Genomic DNA, 20,739 nt, shown 5'->3' on the forward strand with positions numbered 1-20,739 from the left:
TGGGCCTTCTCCTCAACATGGGCCTGACAAAAAAGCATGAATTGCGGTCATATTGGTCCACGAACCCAATTCATCACATGCCCATGTTCTCTGCTGCTATGTCCAGGACACGATTTGAGACCATCCTGCGTTTTCTGCGTTTTAGCGACAACACCACCTCCCGTCCCAGAGGCCACCCAGCTTTTGACCGGCTCCACAAAATTCGGCCCCTCATAGACCATTTCAACCAGAAATTTGCAGATTTGTATACCCCTGAGCAAAACATCTGCGTAGACGAGTCCCTAATACATTTTACCGGGCGCCTTGGCTTCAAACAATACATCCCAAGCAAGCGTGCCCGGTATGGGGTCAAATTGTATAAGCTCTGTGAAAGGGCCACAGGCTATACCCACAAATTTTGGATCTATGAGGGAAAATATCAGACCCTGGAGCCGGTCGGTTGCCCTGACTACCTGGGGAGCAATGGGAAGACAGTCTGGGACTTGGTGTCACCCTTATTCGGCAAGAGGTACCATCTTTATGTGGACAATTTTTACACAAGTGTGGCCCTCTTTAGGCATTTGTTTCTAGAACGGATTTGCGCCTGTGGCACCGCGCGAACTAGTCGCGTGGGCTTCCCCCAACGGCTTGTAACCACCCGTCTTGCAAGGGGGGAGAGGGCTGCCTTGTGTAACGAAGAACTGCTCGCGGTGAAATGGAGAGACAAGCGTGACGTTTACATGCTCTCCTCCATTCACGCAGACACGACAATCCAAATTGAAAGGGCAACCCGTGTCATTGAAAAACCCCTCTCAGTCCACGACTATAATGCGCTCATGGGAGGGGTGGACTTCAATGACCAGATGTTGGCTCCCTATTTAGTTTCCCGCAGAACCAGACGCTGGTATAAGAAGGTGTCTGTATATTTAATTCAATTGGCGCTGTATAATAGTTTTGTTCTCTACAGTAAGGCTGGGAGAACACGATCCTTCCTCAAATTCCAGGAAGAGATCATCGAGAACCTCCTGTATCCAGAAGGTTCCGTGGCCCCATCCACCAGTGTAGTTAGCCGTCTACACGAGCGACATTTCCCCAGTGTCGTTGCTGGTACCTCAACCCAACCGCCACCCCGAAAAAAATGTCGTGTCTGTAGCAGGAGTGGAATAAGGCATGACACCCGCTATTTCTGTCCTGACTGCCCTGACCACCCTGCCCTATGCTTAGGAGAGTGTTTCCGGAAGTACCACACACAGGTACACCTAGCATAGGGATTGCATCTCACAGGACAGGCACACAGGGCTATTAGGGCCCTTTTACTCACAGCTGCTGCAAACCTCTCCTTTCACCTGGGATAAAGTGCATAACGTACTTCGCCACATCTTTGGGCGATTTGCGCTTTGCACATTGTCCCATGGGGAAGGAGAGGTTTGTTCTATAAAGGTAAAAAAACGAAACAAAAAAAAAATTACCGGTAAGTAAAAAAGTTAATATGTTCTGTTTTTTTACCTTCCAGGTGGACCAACCGATCGACTAGCTGCAGCACTGGTGTGCATTCTGACAGAAGCATTGCGCTGCTGTCAGATTACACACAAGTCGGTGTATGCGGCGCTGCAAGACGAGATTTCTCCTCTGCAGTAAAAGATACGTTTGCCGAGGCATATGAGCTGAGGAGGTGGCGGTGTTCATATACTTTGGCAAACACTTTGTATATATATATAAAAAAAAAAATCCCGGCAATGATTTATTCATCCACATCGATTGATGTGAATGGAGAAATCGGGTTTGCCAGGGCATACGAGCTAAGTGGGTATGGATGTTGGGCGGAGCTCCTATGTCCTGGCAGACGCCTTTCCCCTCCTTTTTCTTTTTTTGGCAGAGATTTTTTCATCCACATTGATCGATGCGAATGAAAAAATCTGTGCCGTTCATTTTTTTTCTTTCAGCCCAGAGGCTGAACGGAAAAAAAAAATCTCATTACCCGTATGCTCAATATAAGGAGAATAGCAGAAACTCCTAATGCTGGGCATACATGTAATGATTGCAGAGACCCTCAAATGCCAGGGCAGTACAAACACCCCACAAATGACCCCAATTTGGAAAGAAGACACCCCAAGGTATTTGCTGAGGGGCATATTGAGTCCATGAAAGATTGAAATTTTTGTCCCAAGTTAGCGGAAAGGGAGACTTTGTGAGAAAAAAAAAATATCAATTTCCGCTAACTTGTGCCAAAATTTTTTTTTTTTCTATGAACTCGCCATGCCCCTCATTGAATACCTTGGGGTGTCTTATTTCCAAAATGGGGTCACTTGTGGGGTATTTATACTGCCCTGGCATTTTAGGGGCCCCAAAGCGTGAGAAGAAGTCTGGTATCCAAATGTCTAAAAATGCCCTCCTAAAAGGAATTTGGGCCCCTTTGCCCACCTAGGCTGCAAAAAAGTGTCACACATGTGGTATCTCTGTATTCAGGAGAAGTTGGGGAATGTGTTTTGGGGTGTCATTTTACATATACCCATGCTGGGCGAGATAAATATCTTGGTCAAATGCCAACTTTGTATAAAAAAATGGGAAAAGTTGTCTTTTGCCAAGATATTTCTCTCACCCAGCATGGGTATATGTAAAATGACACCCCAAAACACATTCCCCAACTTTTCCTGAATACGGAGATACCAGATGTGTGACACTTTTTTGCAGCCTTGGTGGGCAAAGGGGCCCATATTCCAAAGAGCACCTTTCGGATTTCACAGGTCATTTACCTACTTACCACACATTTGGGCCCCTAGAATGCCAGGGCAGTATAACTACCCCACAAGTGACCCCATTTTGGAAAGAAGACACCCCAAGGTATTCGCTGATGGGCATAGTGAGTTTATGGAAGTTTTTATTTTTTGTCACAAGTTAGTGGAATATGAGACTTTGTAAGAAAAAAAAAAAATCATCATTTTCCGCTAACTTGTGACAAAAAATAAAAAGTTCTATGAACTCACTATGCCCATCAGCGAATACCTTAGGGTGTGTACTTTCCGAAATGGGGTCATTTGTGGGGTGTTTGTACTGTCTGGCCATTGTAGAACCTCAGGAAACATGACAGGTGCTCAGAAAGTCAGAGCTGCTTCAAAAAGCGGAAATTCACATTTTTGTACCATAGTTTGTAAACGCTATAACTTTTACCCAAACCATTTTTTTTTTTTACCCAAACATTTTTTTTTTATCAAAGACATGTAAAACAATAAATTTAGAGCAACATTTATATATGGATCTCGTTTTTTTTGCAAAATTTTACAACTGAAAGTGAAAAATGTCATTTTTTTGCAAAAAAATCGTTAAATTTCGATTAATAACAAAAAAAGTAAAAATGTCAGCAGCAATGAAATACCACCAAATGAAAGCTCTATTAGTGAGAAGAAAAGGAGGTAAAATTCATTTGGGTGGTAAGTTGCATGACCGAGCAATAAACGGTGAAAGTAGTGTAGGTCAGAAGTGTAAAAAGTGGCCTGGTCTTTCAGGGTGTTTAAGCACTGGGGGCTGAGGTGGTTAAAGTGACACTGGTCAGATTTGCAAAAAATGGCCAAGTCCGTAAGGTGAAATAAGGCTGTGTCTTAAAGGGGTTAAAGGGGGTTCTCCCATGACTAATGCTAGAAAATGAAAATCAGACGTCAAATAGTACATGACAACCTCTTTCTAACAAAGCTAGAACCAGCCCTGTACCTTACATGGATCCAGAGATCTCCATAGTCATTTCTCTGCTAGATTTATCTCAAGCTGACAGCTCAAGGGGAGTGTCTTTTCTGCTGCAGCTCAGGGGGCGTGTCCATTCTGTTGCAGCTCTCCCTATCACAGCTCAGGAGGCAGTTGAAGAATAAAACTGAACATGTGCGGCCTTTTTAGGGTACTTTCACACTAGCGTTCTTCTTTTCCGGTATTGAAATCCAGTAAAGGGTCTCAATATCGGAAAAAAAACATCAGTTTTGTCCTAATGCATTCTGAATGAAAAGCAATCCGTTCAGTATGCATCAGGATGTCTTCCGTTCCGTCCCTTGTACGGTATTTGACCGGAAAAAATAACGCAGCTTGCATCAGTATTTTTTCCGGACAAAATCCCGGAACAATACCGCACTTGCATTAATTTCCATAGAGATGTATTAATGCCAGATCCGGTACCAAGTGTTTTGGAAATTGCTGGATTCGTTTTTCCGGTCTGCGGAAAAAAAGAGCTATCCGTTTGTATACAGCTTGCCGGATTCTAACAACTCTAGTGTGAAAGTACCCTAAGTGAGCAGCACAAAGAAATAAGGTAAAAAAGAAACTGCAGGTGGCGCTATATAGATACATTTTATTGAATAACTCTGGTTATGTTGTTGTTGGCTATGCTGAAATTGAGCCATGTGCTGTAGAATATTTTTTTGTGGGACAACCTCTTTAATGCTCAAAACACTTGTCTCTTATGCATTGTGTATCCCACATGGTTGTGTATGGACAACAAACAGTTAACACTGCCAGTCCTAAGCCAGTTTCAGACAAACATGTTGACTGCGTGAAAGATGCTCTGTGTAGGAGCGTGAATTCCCATAGTGAACTCTGCTCTTTTAACCAAACTGCATGGCATGATAATGATTTATAATGATGTGTGTATCTGCCCAACTTCAACAGTAATGATTTGTACTGACATAATACTAACAGTACAACTCAATACATTTGAGGTCGAGTAGAGATACACATGATTATAAATCATTATGACGCCGTGCAGTTCGGTCAGCAGAGTCCACTATGGGAACTCATGCTCCCACATGGAACATGTTTCACACAGTGAACATGCTCATGTGAAATTGGCATTAGCCTAATTCCCGGGGTGATGGGCTGGTCTCACCCCCTGGCTAGTAGAGAATCCTAGCTGAGTAGGCCCAAAGAGAAGCCTCATCCAGGAAACACTATTCCTGAGACTGAAAAGCTGCCAGGGGACAACTTAACTGAGAGACTACTCGTGAAGGAAAGGGAACAGACATTTACAGAAGGTTTAGAACCATCAAGGCCATGCTGGATTCAGACAGTAAGGTACCAGACGTTTATGGCAATAAGACTTTACTGCTTGTGGAAATGATATTTTGCTTGGTTGCTCACCACACTTTGGAGATGGACTGGCCATCCAGATCTGAGCTCTCCACCCTGCAGACTGGGTATTGCAGAAAGAGTTAATGAGAATAGAATTGCACACCCGTGGTTATTTGGAAGAACTGCTACTATTATGGGTCCTGCCTATATGCAACTATTGGAAGAAGCTTACTCTGTTATATACCTCAGAACTGTGCCTGTTGCTGTTATATGTGCTAGTACTCCAATTATCTATTCAGTAAAGAGACTTTTTTTATTGCAATCAAACAGGCCTAGTCATTGACTTAACCATCCATCCGCCAGCCCCTGCATCTGCCCTCCAGCCTTGCCCCCATCTACATAACATCAAGAGAACACCATCCAACGTCAGGCAGGATCCCCAATCCAGGGTGTGCCCTAAGGAAAGAAAGGGTGTCCTCCACTCACTGCACAGCCCCAGGGAGTGTTGGGAGTTAGGGCAGCCACCGTAAACCACTACACAGTGGCGTGCCCGGGAAGGGGGGGGGGGGGCGGTGCGCCCCGGGTGCCGGCTCTGACAGGGGTGCCAGCAGGCCCAGAAGCAACGAGCTCTTCCATCAATACAGATAGAAGCACTCATTGCTGAAGCGCTGACAAGCCTATGCGGTAGTGAAATCCCAGCGCAGGCACGCGCGATGACGTCCCTGCAAGCAAGCGCAGTTAAGTATTTAGCTTTAGGGTTTCCTTCTTTCTTTTTTTTTTTCTTTTATGTGCCAACTTTGGGGGACATGAGGGGGCGGGGGTGCACAGAGGACGTGTGGGGGCAAACTTTTATTTTATATTATAATGTGGAAACTTTGGGGGACATATGGGGGCCGGGGTGGACAGAGGACGTGTGGGGGCAAACTTTTATTTTATTTTATAATGTGGCAACTTTGGGGGACATGAGGGGGGTGCACACAGGAGGACGTGGCGGGAATATGGTGGGATACTGTGTGGCACAGTGGGGGTGGGCAATTTATTATGGGAGGGGTGGCAATGTGGGGGACACTACTGTGTGGGAGGCAGCGTGGGGGACACTACTGTGTGGGGGATACTACTGTATGGGGGCAGTGTGGGGGACACTACTGTGTGGGGGCAGTGTGGGGGAAATTACTGTCTGGGGGACACTACTGTGTGGGGGGCAGCGTGGGAGACACTACTGTGTGGGGAGCAGCGTGGGGGACACTACTGTGTGGGGGATACTACTGTATGGGGGCGGTGTGGGGGACACTACTGTGTGGGGGACACTACTGTGTGGGGGCAGTGTGGGGGAAATTACTGTGTGGGGGCAGCGTGGGGGACACTACTGTGTGGGGGACACTACTGTGTGGAGGGCAGCGTGGGGGACACTACTGTGTGGAGGGCAGCGTGGGGGACACTACTGTGTGGGGGGAAGCGTGGGGGACACTACTGTGTGGGGGACACTACTGTATGGGGGCAGTGTGGGGGACACTACTGTGTGGGGGGACTATTGTGCGGGGGGCAGCGTGGGGGAAATTACTGTGTGGGGGGCAGCGTGTGGGACACTACTGTGTGGGGGGCAGCGTGGGGGACACTACTGTGTGGGGGGACTACTGTGTGGGGGGCAGTGTGTGGGAAATTACTGTGTGGGGGACACTACTGTGTGGGGGGCAGCATGGGGGCCTTTCTATTGGAGAGGCACTGTAGAGGCCAGTCTATTATTTCTGGGGACACTATAGAGGGATTATTACCTGGAGCACAATATAGGGTGTTATTATTACTGGGGGCACTCTAGGGGACATTATAGCTGCTGTAGACACTAAAGGAACATTTTGGGTCATTTATCAAACTGGTGTAAACAGTAGAACTGGCTTAGTTGCCCATAGCACCCAATCAGATTCCACCTTTAATTTTTGACAGCTCTTTTGGAAATCCAGTTCTACTTTACACCAGTTTGATAAATGACCCCAATTATGTCTATTAGGGTCACTATTTTTTCAGCAGTATAGTACCTGGGACTTTGGGGAGCACAACGGGCACAGGTATTATGGGTGGCAGCAGGATGACACTGTAGGGACACCAGGATGGGGAGGTTGATGGAAAAATTAAGAAATCTAACGTATCCCACCATATTCCCCCCACTCTGTAGAGACGAGGTGCGACTGAAAGAATTTCTCATGGCGGTCTAACGGAGGAGAAGAGGAAAGAGAAGGTCTACATGACAGGAGATGTGCCATAGAAATGACCCGCCCCGGGTGCCAAACACCCTGGGCACGCCACTGCGACTACAACTCCTATCAGTGCCACAACTTCCACTCCCCTCCTCCAGTCTCTGCCCCTGTGGGCTTACTGCATATCTTTCCACTAACATTTACCACCCTTTACTAGAGTAAGATTTACTAGGTTAGTTCAAAAAGCTAACCACATCTACCTTCTAAAACTGGAGTGAATGGTGTAAAAATGCTAATAAAATCAATGTCCCAGAGAGGCGGGGAGACAGGAGTCGGACCCCGGCCAATCTGATTTTGATGACCTATCCTACAACCCCTTTTAATCCTATGACTCAGGTCATGAAAAGGGTGACTGTAGCCCCGTAAAGGCTCATCCACATGCAACAGAATTACTGCAGATTTACCATCTGGAATAACAAAAGGAAAACCCACAGTGGATTATAGAACCAGAAAACTGAATAAAATCTGTATAAACTCTATGTATCTGTATATATTTCATCCACACGCTGCAGAAAATTACCTTCTGTGCAGATTTTTCAATTTGCAGTGGTTCAGTCTGTGACCTAGCTATGTCTTGGGTTGATTCTCCCCATTGAGTTAGGTGTGGAAGTCATAATCTGCATCAAACCCAAATCGTTGTGGACTTGGGGACAGATTACCTCTGGATCTGCAGCAAAATCTGTAAGTCCTAAATTAAAAAAATCCACTTCTTCAAAATAAAAAAACACTATACTCACCTCTCTGTGGCTCTGTACAAATCGGCCTCCTGCATCACATGTGGTCATGGCAGCCAATCACAGGCCGCAGCAATCACATGGGAAGACACATCACTGCAAGAGGAGGAATTGTCCATAGACCAATATTGAACAAGGTAAGGGAGCCAGAGGAGGTGAGCATTCTGTTTTCCACATGTGAAATCCACAAGCGAAAGCACACCAAAATCTGCTGGATTTGCTGCTACATATTCCCTTGCTGATTCATTCGGAACTGATAAGGAAACTATTGTGGATGTACCCTTAAAGGGGTTCTCCGTGCTACAGATATTGATCACCTGAATGGGAGCTGAGCTGCAGTAACCTACCACAGTCACTATAGTGTACAGGGCTGTCTGCCTCTAGCTCCGTACACTGTACAGCTTCTACTGAGGCAGCCTGAATCAGCTGATCGGAGGGCATGCCGGGTGTCAGAACCCCACTTACCTGATGTTGATGTCCCATCCTGAGGATAGGTCAACAATACCTGTAGCCCGGAGAACGCCTTTAAAATCTCATCTACTTTGCTGGTACTCCAGTACCTCAGAATGAATTCACATGAATAGAAGCTTTAGCTGCAGTACCCAAGAATGGCCACTACACTGTGTATGGCGCTGTGGTGCTCCAGCTCAAAAACAGCCGCTAACAGGTGATCATGGCAGTGCCTACTGATCACATGCTGCTAACCAATATCTTATAGATAGGTCATCAATACGTTGGTCCTGGAAAACCCCTTTAAGAAATGAAACAGTACAGAAATCTGGCCCTTTTTAGTTTAGACCTTCACTTCAAGACTTGAAAATACTACATGCCTGCCTGTAGAATGTCATGCATGTGATTTCACTGCTGAGGTAGCTCAGTGCATTTGCCCTTACCATAGAGCTTTACTAGAGACAAACAAGCAGTCATGAGACCGTCACAACATGAATCATGAAGAGTGCGGACTTAAACCAAAGATGACGGTATTACTTGATCTTGTTGACAGTTCTTATTCAGCTTAAGGGCCAGAAAATCCCGTAAAGTACTGTACATTTCATTCTATCAGACGTATTGGCACGGAAGTTTGGAATTTCCTACCAAAAGAGAAAAGAAAATATGAAGGTAAGCCAACTCAGAGGAATCAGGACTGGTGGAGGTCAGAGAACCCATTTCCCAATATGTCACCAACTGCTGATTAGGAAATCGCACTTCTGTCTAAACCCGCTCAGCCAAAAATCTGTGTTCTTCCTATGGAGGAAGGAAAGATGAGCTTCCAGACACCCCTGGTGATCAGAGAATGCGGAGGTGAGGTCCAACATGGACATTCCCTTGAGAACCAAAGGCTTGTAGGGTCTTTGTTGAGGTTTTCAGACCAGTGGTGTGCCACCAAGCTGTTATTGGACTACTATTGCCAACATGGTGTAGTGCCTGAGAAACAAGGCCTAGAGCAGCCTGAAAAGCGTAAGCCAATCTCTGTATTCTACCTAATAAAGTTCTACTTTTCTTTGAATTGATGCAGTGCTGGAGGATATGAATGGATCAGCTTGAGGAACAAGTGGATGAGGCTGAGAGTGGTGATATCCAATGGGATGACCATTAGGAAGTCCAGAAGAAGGTTGTCACGCCCTGCCCTGAGGGTGTTCTGAGGAGATCTGTCAGAGTTGCTGCACGTGACTCGATCTGACAGTTTGTTTTGTTGCGGGTTCGAGCAGAATCCCACCTCCTTCTAGGTGTTGCTCTTTAGGTAATTGTGAGGCTATTTATTCCTCCCTCTCCCTATAGCCTTTGCGGATTATAGTTCTGCCTTGTGTGAGCTCTGGAAGTTTGGTGGATCGTCTGCTCCAACACATCTCTATATAAGTCCTTTTCCCTTGTTCCTTCTGTGTCTGTTTTGACTAGGCCTCTAGGGAGACGCTAGCTCCTTCGGTTGTTGAAGGAGCTGGGTGCCTCTTTCCCTCTTCCCTACAGCTGGGGGTTTGGTTCAGTGTGTTATAGTCTTAGGTACGTGGGCATGTGCATATCTACCATCGCGATATGCACTTGGGCACAGCAGCTGAGGTAAAGTGTTTTAGGGATTGCTAGGAGGTGACCCCTTTGTTCCCTAGCATTTGGGGCCTAGTCAGTTGTTTTGTTTGCTTTGCCATGTTCTGTTTCCTTCCCTTATCTTACCTACCGTGACAAAGGTTTTCCTCCAATAACATTTCTCCAGTTCTGAAAATCTTCTGAACCATTTTTGGATGTCAGTCTCCTATATTTTAGCCTCTGCTGCATATCTTAGACTTCTAGGTGCCCTAAACATGGGGTTATGTTTTGTGCAAGTGTAGTAGCCTGGTTATGTACACTCACCTAAAGAATCATTAGGAACACCATACTAATACGGTGTTGGACCCCCTTTTGCCTTCAGAACTGCCTTAATTCTACGTGGCATTGATTCAACAAGGTGCTGATAGCATTCTTTAGAAATGTTGGCCCATATTGATAGGATAGCATCTTGCAGTTGATGGAGATTTGAGGGATGCACATCCAGGGCACGAAGCTCCCGTTCCACCACATCCCAAAGATGCTCTATTGGGTTGAGATCTGGTGATTGTGGGGTCCATTTTAGTACAGTGAACTCATTGTCATGTTCAAGAAACTAATTTGAAATGATTCGAGCTTTGTGACATGGTGCATTATCCTGCTGGAAGTAGCCATCAGGGGATGGATACATGTTCTCATTCTGTTTACGCCAAATTTGGACTCTACCATTTGAATGTCTCAACAGAAATCGAGACTCATCAGACCAGGCAACATTTTTCCAGTCTTCAACAGTCCAATTTTGGTGAGCTCGTGCAAATTGTAGCCTCTTTTTCCTATTTGTAGTGGAGATGAGTGGTACCCGGTGGGGTCTTCTGCTGTTGTAGCCCATCCGCCTCAAGGTTGTGCGTGTTGTGGCTTCACAAATGCTTTGCTGCATACCTCGGTTGTAACGAGTGGTTATTTCAGTCAACGTTGCTCTTCTATCAGCTTGAATCAGTCGGCCCATTCTCCTCTGACCTCTAGCATCCACAAGGCATTTTTGCCCACAGGACTGCCGCATACTGGATGTTTTTCCCTTTTCCCACCATTCTTTGTAAACCCTAGAAATGGTTGTGCGTGAAAATCCCAGTAACTGAGCAGATTGTGAAATACTCAGACCGGCCCGTCTGGTAGCAACAACCATGCCACGCTCAAAATTGCTTAAATCACCTTTCTTTCCCATTCTGACATTCAGTTTGGAGTTCAGGAGATTGTCTTGACCAGGAGCACCCCCCTAAATGCATTGAAGCAACCGCCATGTGATTGGTTGACTAGATAATTGCATTAATGAGAAATAGAACAGGTGTTCCTAATAATTCTTTAGGTGAGTGTATATTAGCTCTCATACAAGGCTGCCATCTAGTGGCCACATAATTATAAAGTGGATAAGAAGGAGACACTAATCTGGAGATAATACTAATCAGTTAGAGTAATATTATAGTATCTGATCTTAGATCAGACGTGCAGTGAATAGCGTGTATATGCTTACTGTATGAGGGACCTTTCTCAACCCTTATAATACTTACAGTTTTTTCTCTGGTCGGTTTTGTAAGGCAGTGCCGCCCTCCATATGGAAAGTGCACCATAAAGAGGAGAATGAGGGTCTGCTTCTTAACCCTTGGTATGCCGTAGGTGGTGTGTGATTTCTGTAAGATCTTTAATCAAGTAATATAAATACTGCCACCTACTGGCTATACTGAGTAAAGCGCATAAAATACATTGCATTTGTTATAATTTGGTCATTACTTTCTAGTCTTTATATTTAGCATTTTCCAACAATAAAAGGATTGTTTTAAAAAAAAATATCTTATCAAAAGTCACTATTCGCAGTCTTTTTTTAGTTTTCACCATGATTTTTACAAAATTGCAGTGTTTTGCTATACGTTGCAAAATGGCAGCCAAAAAAGTAACATGATTGCGAGATGTGAATATAGACTTAGGCCCCTTTCACATGGGCGAGATTTCCGCGCGGGTGCAATGCGTGAGGTGAACGCATTGCACCCGCACTGAATCCGGACCCATTCATTTCTATGGGGCTGTTCACATGAGCGGTGATTTTCACGCATCACTTGTGCATTGCGTGAAAATCGCAGCATGCTCCTCTTTGTGCGTTTTCCACACAACGCAGGCCCCATAAAAGTGAATGGGGCTGCGTGAAAATCGCAAGCATCCGCAAGCAAGTGCGGATGCGGTGCGATTTTCACGCCCAGCTGCTAGGAGACGATCGGGATGGGGACCCGATCATTATTATTTTCCCTTATAACATGGTTATAAGGGAAAATAATAGCATTCTTAATACAGAATGCATAGCACAATAGGGCTGGAGGGGTTAAAAAGAAATAAAAAATTATTTAACTCACCTTAATCCACTTGATCGCGCAGCCGGGCTTCTCTTCTGTCTTCATCTTTGCTGTGCACAGGAAAAGGACCTGGGGTGATGTCACTGCGCTCATCACATGGCCCGTCACATGATCCATCACCATGGTGATGGATCATGTGATGGACCATGTGATGAGCGCAGTGACGTCATCAAAGGTCCTATTCCTCAAAGAAGAAGACAGAAGAGATGCCGGCTGCACGAACAAGTGGATTAAGGTGAGTTAAATAATATATTTTTTTTTTAACCCCTCCAGCCCTATTGTACTATGCATTCTGTATTCAGAATGCTATTATTTTCCCTTATAACCATGTTATAAGGGAAAATAATACAATCTACAGAACACCTAACCCAAATCCGAACTTCTGTGAAGAAGTTCGGGTTTGGGTACCAAACATACCAATTTTTCTCACGCACGTGCAAAACGCATTACAATGTTTTGCACTCGCACAGAAAAATCGTGCATTTTCCCGCAACGCACCCGCATCTTATCCGGGCCAAAAACATGACGCCCGTGTGAAAGAGGCCTTAGAGAGGACCGATCACCTCTCATGACTTGTCTGTTGTAGTAACTACTTACATACCCCATGTAATAGCAATTCTGCAGCATCTATTGTTATGACTCTATGTTGTTTTGTTCCTCAGTTATTACTACTATAAGTTTAATAATGACTCTGAAATTGAGTGTTTCCAGTTGGGGAAGAGGGGGGGGGGTCCCTGCACAGTCTGGCAGCACTGATTGGATGTCAGACTGTGCAGGGACCCTGTGCAGGTTTCAGATTCATTAATCCTGCTGCTATAACTGAGGAACAGAATCACATAGAGTTATATGGAAAGATGCTCCAGCATCGTTACTGTGTGGAGAATAAAATTATTTAGATGAGAGGTGATCAGTGTCGGACTGGGGTGCCTAGGGCCCACCAGTAAGATTTATTTTAGGGGCCCACCATACGGATACATTCAAATATTACCTGCTCACACAGCAGATGATTGAATATGGGGGTCCCTGCAGCAACTTTGAGAAAGTAGGTCCTGGGGAGAAGAGGACACTGGTAGCTTTCCTCTATACCTAGAAGTCATCTCAGCTCTGATCGTGTCTATAATAATAAACTGGGGAGTTTCTTTAACCCCTTAGTGACCAGCCTTAAATTTTTCAGTTTAGGAGCCAATGGTATTTTTGCAGTCCTATGTAACACTACAGATAGCATAAGGTTAAAGGGTTCTCTGGGATTTATATATTGATGGCCTATCCTCAGGATAGGTCATCAATATGAGATTGGTGGGGGTCCGACTCATGGCACCCTAGCCAATAAGCTGTTTGAGGAGACCGTGATGTTCCAGTAAGAGCCGCAGCCTCTTTTGATAGCTCTGTGCTTGGTATTGCAGCTCAGGCCCAATCACTCGGATGGAACCGAGCTGCACCTAGGCCACGTGAACGATGAATGTGATGTCATATGGCCTAGATAGAGACTGTGGCACTCATGAAGCACCACAGCCTCTTCATATAGAAAAAAAACCTAAACTAAAATGGAGGGAGGGAGGGGCCCGAGTTGAGTAGGCAGCCCCGAGCCCATCATGCACTTAATCCGCCCCTGTGCAGGGGGTGTGAGACTAGGGCCCACCTTGCTCAGGGGCCCATCGGGGGTATCACCTGTACCCCTGTGGGCCAGTCCGAGCCTGGAGGTGATAGATCCTTTCCTCTAGGGCAGGGATGGCCAACCTGCGGCTCTCCAGCTGTTGTAAAACTACAATTCCCACCATGCCCTTCTGTAGGCTGATAGCTGTAGGCTATCTGGGCATGTTGGGAGTTGTAGTTTTGCAACAGCTGGAGAGCCGCAGGTTGGCCATCCCTGCTCTAGGGCATCTGTCATCACTTACCAGTAGGTGAAACTGTTGGCTGCTGTAGGTCGTGCTTGTCTGCAGAGTCTGATGATATCTGTGGTATCTCCATGTGCTGGCAATTTGTAGAAAAAAAAGGCTTTTTATAATATGTAAATTATCCCTTAAGCTACTTTCACACTAGCGTTTTTGCTGGATCCGGCAGGGTTCAGAAAAACCGCTTCCGTTACTGATAATACAATCATCTGCATCCGTTATGAACGGATCCGGTTGTATTATCTGTAACATTGCCAAGACGGATCTGTCATAAACTCCATTGAAAGTCAATGGAGGACGGATGCGTTTTCTATTATGCCAGGACGGAATGAGAACGGAGCGGAATGCATTTTGGAGCACTCCGTTCTGTTCAGTTATGTTTTGTCCCCATTGACAATGAATGGGGACAAAACGGAAGCATTTTTTTCCGGTATTGAGACCCTATGACGGATCTCAATACTGGAAAATAGAAACACTAGTGTGAAAGTAGCCTTAGATGGTTGTGTTGCACTTAGAGGGTCCCCTCTCTGCTATGCCACAACCGCCCAACACTGTGACAGACAGGCCAGGTAGTGAAAACATACGCTGGAGCGTGTTCAGCACATGCGCAGTAAAGGGATGGAGATTGCCCATCTGCCCAGTGGTCTTCATCCCTTTACTGCACATGCGCATGGACTGGTCATAAGTGAAATGGATATGGTTTGACTTGATCAAATGGTTCCCTGACTTGATGACGGATCCATCTGGGCGACTCCCACTCTCTTATCTTCCTTTTCATTGTGTGTCATTTTTGTGTAGGACGCAGATCTCTCTTTTTGGGTGGGTGTGTGGGCTGCCACGCGCTGATACATTTCTTGGAATAAAGCATTGTGTTTGATTGTCTGTGCATAAATATAGATCTCCGTGTTTGATTTTCTGTGGTTTTTGTTTGAGTTCTTAGATTACAAGTGTACCTGTTATCAGTGAAGGTTACTCTGAGATTACGGTATTTTTTTGGGCATAGTACAAATCATCCAAAGGTCTTACAGTCACAGTCATGTGATGAGAAAATACACCACTGCTACAGTTCAGAGACTTTAACCCCTCGCTCACTGAAAGTATTTATTGGCAAAAAAATGCATATTTCTGGAGCCAGTTATTCCGTTTCATACTGTGGTTTCTAGCGACCATCAAAGCAAATTATTCTGAAGGTCCACTCTCCATCTATAAAGGACATGTGCGTGTCCGGTTTTAATTGGATTGCAATGCTTGCTGCCCTCACTATCTAATGTGTATGGGGTCAGATGTCAGGGGAAAGAAGGGCTGGGAATGTTAGGGTACAACCATGCGGCACAGCCGTGATCCGGTCAGCAGCGGTCAAGAACCGTGCAGCCAATGTGGGTGCAGCTGCCTGAGAGTTAACTATTAAAGACCGCACTGTATAGGCGGTCTGAATTCTTAACAACCACATGGTATTGAAGGTGCCTATACAGTGTGGTCTTCATTAGCTAAATATAAGACAGTTGCAGCCTAATTGTACTTTTAGATTAAACCTGCCCAATCCTTTTGTTCTCAAAGGATGTAAGTCAATGCCAGAGGACTCTACTGATTTCCCTATCTCCATTGAAAATATGGGGGAGTCAGGAATAATAGCAGAACAAGCATTCCGCTATCTAAAATATGTGTGCATGTCTGTTTTAGTAACTATTTGCATTCCCCATGTAAAAAGAATTCTGGAGCATCTTTCCATATGACTCTATGTTTATAAATGACCTGGGAGCAGGTCCAGCTGGGTGTTACCAGTTGGGGGTGTGTCCCTGCACAGTCTGACAGTATCTAATCAGTGCTGCCAGTGTCAGACTGTACAGGGACAAGCCACCAACTGGTAACACCCATCTGGGCCTTCATTGTGGACTGCTGGCAATTCATTCATAACTTCTAGCAGGAATAATAAAGGAATGGTACAAAATAGACACATAAGAATTGAGGCTCCAAAATTGATATTACAAGTAGTGTCACGAGGGTGTCAAGAGCCACGCCTGACTCCGTTATACCCGGGGTCAGGAAGTCGCAGCGGGTGGCTGCGCGCTCTATGTATAAGGATAGTGCTGTTTCTGAATGGTAGCTTTCTGGGTTTGCCTTGCAACCCTTTTTGGCTCACTCAGGGATCCGTAGCTCCTGCTCCTCAGCTGTTTCTTGTCCAGCACTCCCAACCTCCTTATATTCCCCTCTCCCACTTCTCTGGTTGCCAGATATAGAGCTTCCTGCCTGGACTTCTATACTGACCCACTGGAGCTGTGTAGCTGAGATTCCTGTTGGGCTTCTGTTGTCTTCTGTCCTCTCCTTGGTGTTTTCCTTTAGTGTTAGTGGTGCGGACTAGTGTTCCCACCGCCCTATTCACTACGTAGGGCTCATCTTAGGGAAAGCCAGGGTTTAGGCACGTGATCGGCGTACGGGTGAGGAACCCGTCTAGGGACGTCAGGGCAGTCAGGTGCCAGCCTCAAGGTGAGTTAGGGGTCACCACCTCTCCCTTGGACAGGGCTTTCCCTTTTCCCTCCCCTTGCATCACGTATGTGATCGGCACGCCGGTCATGACAAGTAGATACTAAAACAGGCCTGTCAGGAGAGGTGACGAGTCCTCTTTAAAGGGAACCTGTCACATTAAACATAGTGTCTGAGTTGAAGGCAGCATGTTATAGAGCAGCAGGAGCTAAGCAGATTGATATATAGTTTTGTGGGAAAATATTCAAGAAATCTTGTAATTTATACATTTATATCTCCGCTCATTCTGAGCTTTGAAGTCCAGGAGGAGGTCCTATCAGTGATTGACAGCCTGCCCTCTATGGCTGTGCATACAGAGATAGCTGTCAATCACTAATAGGACCGCCTCCTGGACTTCAAAGCCCAGAATGAGCAGATATATAAATGTATAAATTACAAGTTTTACTGAATCTTTTCCCCCTAAAACTATATATCAGTCTGCTCAGTTCTTCTTGCTCTATAACATGCTGCCTGCAGATTGCATTGCATTTTCATGGTGTCAGATTCCCTTTAAGGTTCAACAGATTTTTTTATACATGTATATCCAACCTCAAGTTAAAAACTGCTAAGGGCAAGTGGTTGTTGGCCCCATAGTCACTTCCAAATTATGTCATCTTCTGTTGAGTCTTTGGGGCCTATTGCTGTGTTCGTTGGAGGATCATCTAGTATTCTGTGAGCCAAACTGATTCTATTATGTTCTGATATCTTTCCAGGAGAAAAAGTTCAATACATCTGTGAAATGAACTGTATCATATCATCAGCTTCGGTCAATAGTAATCATTATATACGTCTGCAATGTGGGGTCATCATCATTCCAGAATATCATTTATTTTTGTACATTTAGTAATACTGTATATAAGCTTTTATTCAGAGTGTGGCCTTGGGGACATATATTATGAGAAGAGACACATAGCACAAAATGTATCTGTCACAGACGTACTGAGACATACGAACGTCCCGGCGGTGAGTGGCAGGAGATCTGTGAGACTGGCAACACTTGGTTTGATCTGACAGGTTTTTCTTGTGGATCAATAGGTGTCTGTGTTGTTTCTGGTAATGACCACACCTCTTGCCTCCAGCTGTTGTTTATGTGGTAATTTAACCTTCCTTATTTATAGTTGCTTCTCTCACTATGCTGTGCAGGTTATAGCTTCTGTGCCTGTGGATTGTTTGTGGTGATCTCGGCTGAGTTCCTGGTGCTTCCATAGCTTCTTTGAAGTTAAGTTTTTCCTTACCCTTTTGTACTTTGTTCTGTGGGTTGCATTTCCCTATTGTTTGTATTAGGCCTGAAGTAGACTCCTGTTCGCCCTTACTTTTGGAGGAACAGGTAGTCTCATCCCTGCCCTTAGTACCAGGGTCCTATAGGGCTAGATAGGACTCTAGGTATTCCTGCGTATGAACTCACCTACCTTTGGGGCCTGTTCATAATGGTAGTCAGTCAGGATTTTGGTTACAGTTTTCACTAGGAGGTGTCCATCTTTCTTCCCTAGTTCTCAGGCTTGATTCCCTGTTTCCCATTCCCTCCTATGCTCGGTTTGGTGTTTCCCTCCCACACCGAAGCGTGACAGTATCACAGAGAAAGACCCTGCAGCTGAAATGGAGCCCATGAGGAAGGAAGTCCATATGGCCTCATCATCTTTTCTAGTGATAACCTATTAACAAAAAAGTAGCCCATGGGTCAGGGTCCAAAACACAATGGGAAGGGGTTGTAGATTAAAAAAAAATGCCAGGTCTTCCGTCTCTGAATAGGATGATGATGGTTAACTGAATGGCATAACTAGAAATGACTGGGCACCACAGAAAATTTTGAATAGCTCCCCTCCCCCAGCAACTTTTTTGTAACCCCCACTTCTGTGGCTAGTCTAGATCACTTTCTTAGATTAAGCCCGGCTGCTGCTCCATCGGTATCCTACATGTATTTACTGTATATAATATCATTGTGTAATACCATACCTCCCAACTTTCGAAATGATGGAAGAGGGACACTATGTGCGGTGCGCTTCACGCACCGTGGCAGATTTTTTAGCACTAGGCCTTGCTTCTAACTCTGCCCAAAAAATAAGCAAACACCTAATCCCACCCAGTCCCCTAAATGCTCTCACATAGTAATTATTCCTGCTTTATGCCACCACAGTAGTTATGCCAGCATTGTGCCCCCTTCACAATAGTTATGCCCAGTTATGTGCCCCCTGACAGTAATATGCCTGGTAAAGTGCCCCCTGACAGTAATATGCCCAGTAAAGTGCCCCCTGACAGTAATATGCCCTATGGAAGCAGAGACAGCTGCCAGAAAGCAGGACATCCTTCCCCTGTATCGGGATCGCAGGACAGCCACTGAAATCCGGTTGGGAGGTATGTAATACTGTTGAGGAGGCCCTGACAATAAAATCTTTTAATCCTCCTCCTGGGTGGGCCCCTTCTCAGTTTGGGCCCCAAAACAGCCGCTTCCCCTGGTTATGGAGTGAGCTAACCTCAGGAGGGATCTCCACATTGATTTTCACTGAGGGTTCATGTCACCTCTGTATGCAACAATGCCTCCAAGACCAAGGCAGAGTTTTATAGAAAATGGGACCTTCAGCAACAACCGCATATAACTGCCAAATTGTGCCAAGATAATACATATAGTGCCAATATAATATGCAGTTTGCAAATAGTACTCTCTTTAAAGAGGTTGTGTCACCTCAGACATTGGTGACATATTGCTAGGATATGCCTCCAGCGTCAGATCGTTGCAAATCCCACCTCTGAAACCCACCCCTATCTACAGAAGGATGCGCCTCCATTCATTTCTATGGTAGATCCAAAAATAGCCGAGCGAAAGCGCTTGGCTCTTTTCGGAGGTCCCAGAGAAATGAATGGAGAGCGCATTGCACAAGTGTATTCACCGCTCGATTCACCTCTATGGGATTGCTGGAAATAGCTGAATAAGTGCTTGACTGTTTTTGGAACTCTCATAGAAATGAATGGAGTGTGGGCGACTGCAGTCCGCTCACTTTAGGAGTCCCATTCTGGGGACAGGAGTGGGTCCCAGAGGTGGGACACACACCTATCTGACGCTGGGGGCATATCTTAGCATTATGACACCAATGTCTGAGGTGAGAGAACCCCTTTAAGTTTTCTCCTGGGGTTCTTATCATCTAGCTCACCCTCTAAAAAGAACCATGTCAAAGTCTACTACGACAAGGAATTGAGAATTTAAAATGGGACTATCCACCATATAGGGGCTGGGATAAGGTGGCTCCACCGTCTGACTTGATGGTAGCGGTGCACTTACTATGCTTCACCCAAGAGTATATGTAAATGTGTAAGAAAGGAATAGCAGGCACTCGCTATTAACACCTGGATACACTATATTTAATTATTTCAATATTAAAAATCAATAGTACATATTATGCATATATTACTAAAATAATATATAAGACAAAAATTATCAATAAAATTATTGAAAAATAAAAGGGATAAAAAACTTGGTATCCTTAGTTTGATCAACTGATGGATAGTCTCTGTGTATTAGTATATTAGCGTTAGTCACAGGTTTCAAATGGTTAGCAGCAGTTTTTTAGTTCCTTCTATAAAGTATTCAATATGTCCCAGAGTAGTCAGGTGGTTCGAACTATTATAAGTGCGCCAACCCCTGATTTATTGCTTATAGGCTGTGGACAAATATGTGAAAAGTAACTCACGGTTTTTGTGGGTGCCAAATTCCTGAGGATGTGCCTGGACGCGGCGTCCCGCGTGGTCTATGTGTCACGGAACCATGAACCAGACGTACAACAAGAGATAAGTGAAAATAAGAAGGCTTTATTGAAAATAAAGCTGTAAAGCAAAAGTCCAAACGGATGGTGAAACCGAGCAGAGTCTTTGCGAAGCCAGAGGTCAGGAACCAGAAGGGTAGTCAGAC

Source organism: Bufo bufo, chromosome 4, assembly GCF_905171765.1.
Source record: "Bufo bufo chromosome 4, aBufBuf1.1, whole genome shotgun sequence".
Taxonomy (NCBI): Eukaryota; Metazoa; Chordata; class Amphibia; order Anura; family Bufonidae; genus Bufo; species Bufo bufo.